At 43.3% G+C, this 11,617-nt stretch overlaps 1 protein-coding gene across 7 annotated transcripts in view; it reads left to right on the top strand.

The window, feature by feature from the left end:
* Positions 1 to 11,617, top strand: part of ADRA1A (adrenoceptor alpha 1A) — a 109,230-nt gene that overhangs the window by 3,459 nt on the left and 94,154 nt on the right. The window lies entirely within an intron of this gene.

Genomic DNA, 11,617 nt, shown 5'->3' with positions numbered 1-11,617 from the left:
GATGCAGATTAATTGGTCTCCTTAATAAGAACGTCAGCTTTTCTTAATGCCTGTAAGCATGTGTTTAATTTAAACAGATCCTCTCTTCTTTGGAGTCTCAGAGTCTCCACCACACTCTTAGGCAGGGCTGTGGGATTCCACTTTCACCTCTGCCGCTCTGAACTGCAAATTCTCTTGGCCTAAAAATAAGCACTGTACTTATGCTGAACAAATGTGTAATTTTATTATTAGATTAGATTATTCCTAAGGGTTAGTCATAATGGTCTGCTTAGTTCTATATCTGTGTTAATTTTATTTTCTGGATTCGGTATGGAAGAAAGTGTGGTGAGCCCCTGACAAGGAAAAAAAGATGATTTTATGTCCAAAAGAATTTAAGCTCTAAAGAATTCAACATCATGTTTCCTATAAGTAAATACTTTCCCCTGTATTTTAATAGTAAGTAGCAAAACAAACAGTCCTCTTATCCAAGAGCGTTCTGGAAGCTGCCGATGACACTGTTTGAAAATAATGCAGTAATGTTACAAATCCAATTTTTGCAAATGCTAAATTAGCTGTTGTCAAAACTAATTAGCTCATCGTAAGTATCAGCAAGCTGATCCACTTGGAATAGTCATCTATCCCCGAAAGGCCTTCGTGAGATCCCAAAATGGTTGTTGGCTATTTTTAGTTTGGGAGCTCAAGTATAGACCCACACATTGGTTATCCACTAACTGTAACAAACAAAAACAATATGGTAAAAGTTAATAAAAGTTTGTTTCTGGCACCTTGGAGCCAAATTTAAGTAGCATGTATTTAAAGTACTTTACTTTGCAACTCCGTGTAATAATAGCTATTAGTTTTGGGGGCCAACTTGGTTTCATTTGTCCAGGCTTTTTTATTTCATGCATCCCCTCAACAACTCAGTGAGGTTTGCATTATTATTCTGAAATCACAAGTGTGGGGAAGGTTCTGGAGCTTCTCTAGTACCATAGCCACCGGTCACATGTGGCTATTTAATGCAAGTTAAAGAAAATTAATATTCAGTTCCTCAATCTCACTAGCCAAAGTTCAAGCGCTCAGTAGCCACATCTGGCCAGTGGCTACTGTTTGGGAACCGCAAAGATATAGAACATTTTCATCGCTGCAGAAATTTCCATCCGACAGGGCTGCTTGAGAGGCCCTTCTGAGTTCACTATTTGACTTTCCATTGTGCCTACCCATCATTGTTGCTGACTCTGCTCCTAGAAGTACATCACAGCTTTGAATTTATTTCAATAGCACTCTACCTGAGCCCCTGCTTCCCTATCTTTCTGCATCCCATCTCTTACTTCCTCCTGAAGTTCGCCTATTTTTTCATGCATCCATGTACTTATCAAGTGTGTACCGAGCAATTGTTCTAGACATAGTTTGAGCAAGGCAGCAGACTCCTTGCCAGTAAAATGTTTGCATTCTTCTGGGGGAGATAGACAAATAAATATATATTAAGAAGTCACGGGTTGCTAAACACTATAAAAAACTAAGCAGGATCAGAGGATAGAGATTTGTAGGACAACGGGGTGGGTGGTCAGACGAGTCCTCTCTGAAGAGGTGATATTTAAGCAGAGACCTAACTGAAGTGAGGAGCAAACTTTACAAAGTCTGGAAGGACCTTTTGGGCAGAGGAACGGCGAGTACAGAGATGGGAAAGAGCCTGACCTGTTCAAGGCAAAGCAAAGACCACCGCCTGGCTGAACTACAGAGAATGAGTGGGCAGACAAGTCCAGAAACAGGCTGTGGAAATAGACAAGGTCATGTGGGTCTTTTAGGCCCAAGTAGAATTTGCATATTATTCTAATTGTGATGGGAAGCCATCCGATTGGACAGGTTTTAGCAGGGATGTGGCTGGTTTTATATTTTTAAAGGATCACTTGGGTTTCTGGTTGGAGAGTGGGCTGTTTGGGGGGACGATTGTGGAAGCAGGGACCCCGGTTGGGAGGCCGTTAGAGAAGCCAAGGGTGGAAAGACCGAGATGTCTTGCACTTGGGTGAAACAGGTGGAGGTGGTGGGAAGTGATCACATCTGGTACTTATTTCAAATGTGGAGCTGACAAGGTTGGACATAGGGTATGAGAAAAAAGAGAGGAATTAAAGATAACTTCCGGGTCTGGGGCGTAAGCACCAGGGTAAACAGCGCATTTTACTCTAGGAAAACCAGAGAATGACTGGATTATAAGGGGCTGGCAGGGGCGTGAAGTATAAGTGTTTATTTTGTGTAGCCACGTAGCCATGCCATATAGTCATATATCTATTTGACATCTAAGTAGAAATGCCAAGTGGCAGTTAGATACATGAATTTGGAGCTGAGCTACCATATACACTGGGAACACATCCATATATTTAAAGCCATGGAAGTGAAAGGATCTACAAAGGAGAACATAATACAGAGAAAAGAGAGGTAAGGACTGAGTCTTGGGGCATTCCTGTACTTGAGGGCCAGAGAGAGGAGAACCAATTAGCAGAAGTTGGAAGAGAGTGGCAGGGAAGAGGGAGGAAAACCAAGAGACCGTGTTGATCCCAAAGCCAAATGGAAATGTTTCAAGAAGGCAAGAGTATTCATAATCTATTTACTCTCTTGCCTCCCAAGAATATTCAGCTGTGTCACGGGCGACTGCTCGGCCAAGGCAGAGGAGGGCTGGGACTCAACATTGGACTTGGCCATGTGGAGGTCCTTGGTGATATGATGGGGTCCTCTGAGAATAATAGTCTCAGTGGAGTGATGGAGAGGAAAGCCTGCCGGTGTGCTTTCTAGAGAGAATGAGAGATGGAGAAGTGGGAGCAGTGAAAAGACACAACTCCTGGGAAAGGTTTTCCTAGACAGTGGAGCAGAGAAATAGAGTATAGCTGGAAGGATCTAGAGAGAATTTCCAAAGGTGGGAGATAGGATACCATTTTGATGGAATGATGGTATAGGCAAGGGAGGAGGTGGGGTTCAGTGCCCAAGTGAGGGTGAAGCCGGGGTGTCTAAGCACAGAGGCAAGCACATACGGAGGGGGAAAGGTAATCCCCTCTTTGGTGTATGTTTATGCCCTCGAGAAAATAAGCAAGATCATCAGCTACGAGCGAGAAAGGAATAAGAAATGATTGTTGGTTTGAGGAGCAAGAGAAGATGTGCAATATTCACCTGTGAGGCAAGAGAGTAAATAGATTATGGAAATTTAGTAGAGTCACCAGGAAGTCCTGAGGACATATTTGAGATTTATAGCCAGTCACAAGTTGAAAGTAAGACCAGTCGAGAAGGTTGCGCGTTACTGTCCAACAGCTAAGAGGCTGAGGGTTATGGGTAATGTTGCCGATGACTGTACGTAGGAACCACAGTAAAGACGTGTGTTTGTGCAGGGACATGAACTGGAACAGATTAGGAGTCCTATAGAGTCAGATGTTGGACTAAGCTCAGGTGATGATGGGGGACTGGGGGGTTGGGATTTCTGGTGGTGGCTGAGCCGTCCAGGGAGGTGGGCTGGTTCCTAAGCTCACTCAGGGGAAGGGGGGCTCTGGTCTAACCATGGCCTTCCTCTTGGATCCGCTCTCCTGGGGAGTTAGTAAACATTGAGCTGAAGTATTACAGTGGAGGGGAGTGATGGCAAGACAAGAGCACCCAGAATCACTGGGCTTCCTTTAAATCCAAATAATGGGGTGCCGCGGGAGGGAAATTGAAAACTCCTCTTTGGCAGCCTGACCTGCTGCTCCATACAGCCGAAGATCCCTAAACCTACCAGATCTGTGGTCCACAGCTTCTTCATGGCACCAAACAAGCAAGAGACTATTTCTTCCAGGTTTATTGACTGTATAATAAGTACCAGGCACTGAGTTAGAAAAAGATGCATAAAGCACATTCCCTGCCTTCAGGGGCATCACAATCTAGTTAAGAAAACAAATTAGGAACAATTATCACAAGTGTAGGAGGTGGTATTGGAAGTGCTAAGGGAACACCTGGGTGACTCAGTTGATTCAGCGTCTGACTCTGGATTTTGGCTGACGTTATGATCTCACAGTTCATGAGAGTGAGCCCCACGTCGGGCTCCATGATCGGTGTGGATGGAGCCTGCTTAACATTCTCTCCCTCTGCTCTCCCCCCTGCCCCCTACCTCCCTCTTTCTCTCTCTCAAAATAAAAATTAAAAAAAACAAAAAAACAAAATAAAAATAGGAGTGCTAAGGACTATAACAGTTAACGGTGCCTGGAGGTCACTGTGGAAGCTTCTAGAAGTATCATTGCTGACTTGAAGCCTGCACTACTTCCACTGGGCCATCAGCGAGGTATTATTTGTCTTTAGTAACTGTCTTGAGTCCATTTTTCCTGCGAAGTGTGGACAGAAGAATACACATGCCACTATATTCTCATACACAATGGACACAAGCTCTTAAGTATGACAAGTACAACAGAGAATAGCGGGACTCGAAACTAAGCCAGGCAGGCATGCACGTGGTATAGCAAGCTGAGAAGCCAAGTGCCCACATGTGTGGGAACCAGCCCAGGATAGCCAGGCGAGTGAGCGCTCTCTATCGCTGAAGGTCACTCCTCTACATTGTGACAATGGCTCCTCACAGACTCGGCGCTTTGCTCTTCCCCTGCTCCTCCCCTCGAGGCTGGGTGGATTTGCTGGACTGAATAGTGTGACTGCAGGTATGAATCTGACCTGCCCACTTCCAACTCTACGTCTTGCTGGTTTCGTTTTCTTTTTGCATCCTAAATGTCTGGTTGAAACTCGGAACCCCTTGTGGGGAGGGGTGTCACATGTGAGGATGATGTTATCAGCCATGGACACCTGGGAGTAAATGTTTTTAAAAGCCAGGTTTTGATCATGGAGATGACTAGGGAGAAGATGAAGGTGTCAGCCTTCTGTGATAGAAAGAAGGGTAAAAAATATGCCTCAGGGGGGCGCTCCAGCGCCTAAAGCATGTACAGCATCTTTGCCTATTTCGTCTTTTTGCCTAGAACCCGCTAGTCCCAGAGTCAGTGCGCTGGTGGGGGGGGGGGGGGGGGTTGGGAGCCATGGCCTGAGATTTAAAGCTAGGCTTGCTTCTTCATGAAATAGGAGATGTTATACAGGTCAACTGCCTAGCACAGTGCTGTGATGGCCACAAATGTGAATTTTATCAGAATGTATGTGACTTGCAGACCATTACTGACATACAAGGACGTTGCTATGAGGGCTAGAATCCCTTGGAGGGCCGAGAAAGAGAGAGCATTGGAAAGAAAGGGATAAGGGGGCAATATTTACTGATCGCATAATTGTGTGTCTGAACCTTGGACAGGTTATCTGATTGAAATGCAAAACAGGCATTATTATTATTGGACGTAGGCATTGCTGTTATCTCTGAGCCAAAGGAGGCAGTGTGGGGCTGAGCTGTGGCTCACGTAAACATAGAATATTTGATAATTAATGTTAAAATTAAAAAGATAGCAGGGCACGCAGTAGTGAGGAGGGAGAATGTGGTTTCTTTTTCTGTTTTGTTTTTTTTTTCAGTTCATTTATTTATTTTGAGAGGAACAGAGACAGTGGGAGCAGGGGAGGGACAGAGAGAGAGGGAGGGAGAGAGAGAGAGAGAGAGAGAGAGAGAGAGAGAGAATCCGAAGCAGGCTCCAAGCTGCCAGCACAGAGCCCGACCTGGGGCTCGAACTCACAAAACCATGAGATCATGACCTGAACTGAAACCAAGAGTCAGACGCTTAACCGACTGAGCCACCTAGGCGCCCCAGCATGTGTTTTAAGATGGGATGTTGGAGGGAAGGCAAAGCTGGCAAGGGGCGAATCAGCGGGAAGCAGTGAGGCAAAGGATTCATTCGTTCAGCAAATTTCATTGAGCATCTCCTATGTCCCAGGCAGCTAGAGAATCACTGGAGCTAAAGACAAGAAAAAAAATCCCTCCCCTAATGGAGCCGAAAATCTGTGCAATTAAATACGTAGCAGACTTTCAGCTGGTGATATGTGACACACAGCAGGGAAAAAGGACAAGTGCGTGTAATGTATAAATGACATACAGTGGCTCTGACTCTTATGGATGCCCAAGATGACCAGACCCTGTGTGGCTCGGCTGCAGGCACAGAGGGATCAGGCCCCTGACTCTTACGGAGAAGGTTGACCTCTTAGAGATGTGATGTGAAGACAATCTCAGAACCGTTACGATTTTAAGACGCGAGGCCAGTTTCTGTTACTTCTGCTGTACCACGCGCCATCCTGCAACGTCGTGGCCTAAGGCAGCAACTCTTTTACAGTTCGTGGATTCTGTGGGTCAGGGATGAGTCAAGGCCAGTACGTGTGACTGTTGGGGCTGGCTCTCAGAATTGGCAGCCTCTCTTCCTCCAGGGGTATAGACCAGCTTTCTTACAACGTGGCCGTTGTCTGCAAGTGGGCCGGGGCAGACGTGGCCAGGCCTTTGAAGAGCTAGGCCCAGACTTGGCCCGTGTCACTGCTGTCTCATTCTGCAGTGAAAGTAAGGCACAGGGCCAGCATGGGTGCAAGGGACAAGGACACGGATTTCTGTCCTGATGGGCAAGTGGCAGACGCCCGGAGGGCGGGAGGGTGATTCTGACCATCTTGTGGCTTGTCTGCCACACAATCATATCAAATTGCACTTCTCTTTCACCCGCTAGTTATTTATGGAGAGCTTCCTTCATGCTGGCCTTTAGGTAATGCACCAGGTAAAGCCAGTCTGGGTCCTTGCCTTCCTGCAGGCTTCTAATCTCTTTGGAGAGTTAGATATTAATCAGATAATGTCTGATTAAAAAATCCAGACTACGTACAATGAAGAGGGTGTGGGTGGTGCCTTGAGAACATGCACTGTGGAGGTGAGTGACCTGGGGCAGGGAGTGCAGAAAAGCCTTGCTGCAAAGGAAGGCTTGACCTTTGAGCCAGGATGTGCAGAATGGGGAGATGTTCAGTGGCCAAAAGGGTGAGGGGGGCAACAGAACGGGCAAGGACTCTGACAAGGTTGGCCTGATGTCCATGAGGATTTTCCAGATGGCTAGTGTAGCCAGAACTGAGAGGCTGTGAGATAACTGGTAACAAATGAAACTGGAGAAAGAGGGCCAGACTAAGTAGGCTTTTAGAGGTATTTTATGAGTGGTTGAGCAGGAACAAGCCTGTATTTCAAACTATCAAAGGCTTAGTGGAAGGAAGACTGTGGACAGACCAGTGGGAGACCTTTACACAGGACAGGTGAAAGATGCACCATTCTTCTCACGGTTGCAAATACTTTCGTGAGCTGCTGCCTAGTTCTGGAATGCCTCTTTGCCATTGCCTCCAGGGCAGATTTACGAGAAAACCTTTCTCTGATCACAAATAGTATAACCAGACTTGGCTTTAAATTAATTCTGGCTCTTTCCACAAGACGAAACTGTCGATGAAGATTTACCGTCATCTTCAAAAGAATGTGCTGCAGGCTCAGAAAACATCTAAAATGAGTTCCAACAATGCTTTGAACGATAACCGACTCTTTCCAACCAGGCTACAGACAGGCAAGTCATTACTTTGAAGCAGGTGACCCTTAGGGACGAAGGCATTGCTGTGTTTTGTGGCCTCCCGGTTTCAGGTTCGGATGTGAGGACCTGTTTCTAAGGCATTTTCCTTGTCTAGCAGGTTCGCTGCATTTTAACACTGCCAGTTGGTTTGCCAGCTGGACGTTTTTAGAGCAGCTTCTCATTTTTAAACCAAGTATTTCTTTACTACCTGAAAAAGTCTCCCCTGTTTTCTTATTAGTTATTTGTATTTCGACTCTTGTAACGTGAAATTGCTTGTCTGTGCTTTTGGGCCACTTTTTATAATTCCATTTCTTTTTATTTCTTTTCTATTTGTAAGCTCTTTTTATACATTGAGGACATCAATCACTTATCTGTAGTATATACCCGGTTGCCAGTTTTTTTCTCATGCCATGATCAGATAGTGCAGAGAAAATGTAGCTTCTTTATCTTCCAAAAACCGATGCGATCTTTTTCATGAACTTCCTCAGAAACACACACACACACACACACACGCACACACACACAATTTTAGTCAAATTCGATAAGCTCAGCCTGATCCGATCGTTTAAGCAATGTCTTTATATATTCAGTTTCTGTTGAATAACAACAAGCCTTTCAGATTTGCCTTCAACTTGATCAGGTCCAAGGGCTCACACGATTTCGTGGGTATGTAGATAGGAAATTAGGGTGCTTGGCTGACCCTTAAGTGTGATTTTTAGTATCCTGCACTGGGGAGGTTGGTGTAGTCTAGTGACTTAACACTAGCCCCCAGCCCATGCTCTTGTGCCCTGATGAATCTGAGGCTGGTCGTGGTGGCCCATTACTCCACCTGATGACCCAGCCCCACGGAGTCCTCCCTGGGACCTCCGACTCTCAAGGTTTGGCCTGTGACTCCATTCATTCCTGGCTGGGGAGATATCTGCTCTGTTGCCATTGGCCAGAGAGTCACTTTGTCCCGACTGCCCCCCCTTGATCACCTCTTGCTCCTAAAATCCTCAACACTGTTTCACCCCTGTCTCAAGGCATGGAGAGTCCCGTGGGTGCCTTCCACACCATGCCACAGGCGTATTGACTGGGCTTGCTCTCTGTTCAAACATGCTGGCTGTGACTTTCATAGGTACGGCCTGTCACGTGCCATCTCCCAGATGCCCAGAATGGACAGTGGGAAAAACCACCTTCACTCCCACCTTTTTCTTAAATGCCCCAAGGTCCTTGTTGAGAGGGGAGCTCAGAGCAGACATCCAGCTGCCTTTTCCCACTACTTCCCCGTTTCCCCGCACAGTCCACCCATAGAGGGTAGATGGGGAAGACCTTCCCTTTTTTTTTTCTGGCTAAATGGGACGCTCCTCTGAATCATGTCCTCCTTTCCAGGGTGGCGTCCACCATCTGTGGAATAGCAATGGCAAATGGATTGCAGGCAGAAAGACAGAGAGGTTTACTAAAATGAGAATAAAGATGAGGAGTATTTAATGATACTATAATTCTTGAACATACATTAGCAACTATGTTGCCCATTGGGTTTTTCACATTTTATGGTTTTTGTGGGTTTTGCAAATATATGGATGTTTAAAAATTTTATGTAGTCACCTATTTTAATCTGTTCCTTCATGAATTGTGCCTTCTCGGGGATGCTTGGAGAGATGCTTCCCCGATGCCAGTCAGATAACCTCTGTTTTCTCCTAGTTCTTTTAGGGCATCATTTGTAACCCATCTGAAATTTATTTTTGCACTTTGGTAGGTGATGTCTAACTGTATCGATTTCGAAATGGTTAGCCAGGTATTCTTGAGAGATCTAGTGAATAATCTACCCTTTCCTGTCTTATTTGGAAAGCCACCTTTGTGATATTAGAAAGAATCTGGGGACTCCTTCTGTTCCATTTACCTGTCTCTCCGCTCTAGCATTGGTGCCCCGTGATTTTTTTTTTCATTTAAAATCGTTTATTCCCTTTTCATTGTAGTGTTATAGTTGACATACACCATTATGTGAGCTTCAGGTATACATCATAGTGATTGGAAAGTTCTATACATTATTTTAACTCTTGTGGTTTCATAATACATTTTAATAGTTTTTGGTTTAAGGCCCCTGGAAGAATATTCTTTTTCAAAACTATCTCGTCCATCCTTGCACGTTTATTCTTCCAGAAGAACCCTGGACTCATTTTGCCAAGTGACACCCTGTCGCTCACTGGCCCCCACCACACACGAATCCTGTCACGGGTCGATCATGATTGATTAGGATGTATAGATTAATTTGAAAAGTGACATCTTTATCATGCCAAGACCTCCTGTTGAGAAATATGACATGTCACTCCATTTATTTCCCAAATGACTTTTGAACGATTGTTTACATTGTACTTTTCATCGCACTTGCTAACATGTCCTGGAAAAGTGATTATTGTAGGGGATCTGGGAAATGCTGCTTCAGTGTTTCGACACTGGATATGGCACTCATTGTTGGTTTTAGATCAACGTATTTCCTCATACCAAGGCAGTACCTTTCTGTAGTTTATAGAAAAATCTTACCAAAACTGAATTTTTAATTTTATCAAATGCTCCTTTTTTGGTACACATCAGTATCAGCTTTTGTCACTGACACCGATCTGATAAATTTTATTTCACAGTATTAACCTATCCATGTATTCTTGGATTAAATTCCATCTGATCAGTGGCATTATTCTTTTTGATGCTACTGAATTATACTAAATATTTTGTTTCTGGATTGCATCTATATTTCTATGTGAAGTGACTGTATTGTTTTATTTTAGTATGCTGTTTTGGTCACATTTTTGGTATCAAGTTTATGTTAACATCATAAAGCCAACTGTGACACTTTTCTTTTTTTTTTTTCAACCGTCCATAACAGTTTAAATAGCATAAGAATTATGTGTTCTTTCAAGGTTTGAAAGAACTTGCCCATAAAACATTTGGGCACAGCTCCTTTTATGGATGCAATTCTTGGAGACTGGTTTCTATTTCTTCCATGGATAGTGGTCTATTTTGATTGTCAGATTTGATAATCTTTGTTTTCTTATTTTCCATTTTCCTTCTCATTGAGGCTTAACATTTTTACAATAGAATTCTCCAGGAAATTCTTTAATTTTTCATTTATTTTCTATTTTTCCCATTTCCCAATCCTGTGGTTATGTTTTCTGTCTCTCTTTCTCTCTCTCTCTCTCTCTCTCTCTCTCTCTCTGTCTTCACCAAGATAGCCCTGGAAGATTGTCTATTTTACTAGATTTTTCTAGGAACCCGTGACCTGGATTTATTAATCATTTTAATCTGTTTTCTGGTGCAATAATTTAATCTGTAGAAATTTCTTTCTTATACTTTTTCTCGTTATATTTTGCCCTTTTGTATAACTTTGTGCAGAATGTTTGCTTCATGTACTTTAATTCTTTCTTGCCTAAGATTCAAACAGTCAAAGCTGTACCTTTTCCTTTAAGCAAGCTTAAGCTCCTTGCCCTATGTTTTGCTAGGCTGGGCTCTCATTGGGTTGTTCTGTCTTTCCACTGTTAATGTCTCCTTTGTCCTGTGTAGAAAGAAGAGGATTCGTCGTGGTGTTCTTGTTGTTTGTTAATTTACAAATAACTGGTGTTTTGAATCCTCCACTGTGGCAAATCAGTTTCCGATTTACTGCATTGTGGTCAGAAAATGTGAACTAAATAATTTCGAGCTTATGGAATTTATGGAGGTTTTCTTTATGACTTAATATATGATCAATAATTAGCAGAGTTAATAGATTTCATACTTAATAGGCATATGTTAACTAAACTTTAATGGTGGTGTTTTTAAGACCTTCTATTCTCTATCTTTACTCATCATCTACTTCATTTGTCAAATATTGAGGGAGGTATGGTTAAATTCTCACTGCTACTGGGAAGAAGTCTTCCAATTATTCTTCTATTTTTAACAGGTTTGCTTTATGTATGTTGATATAGTTGCTTGATACCTAAAAGACTGAGTCAACAATATCTCCATTAAATATAGACTTTTTGTCCTATTTATTTTTCCTTGATATGTACATATAAAAAATTAATGCTGTAATCTTTAATATGTTTCTGTTTGCATTTGCCAACATACCTTTGCCTGCCTTTTTATGTATCAGGTTGTGTATCTTGCATCACATAAATATTTTTATG

The sequence above is a fragment of the Panthera onca genome, chromosome B1, assembly GCF_046562875.1.
Source record: "Panthera onca isolate mPanOnc1 chromosome B1, mPanOnc1 haplotype 2, whole genome shotgun sequence".
NCBI classification, from domain to species: Eukaryota; Metazoa; Chordata; class Mammalia; order Carnivora; family Felidae; genus Panthera; species Panthera onca.
Note: the sequence above shows the minus strand (reverse complement) of the source record. Positions and strands in the feature narration are given on the sequence as shown.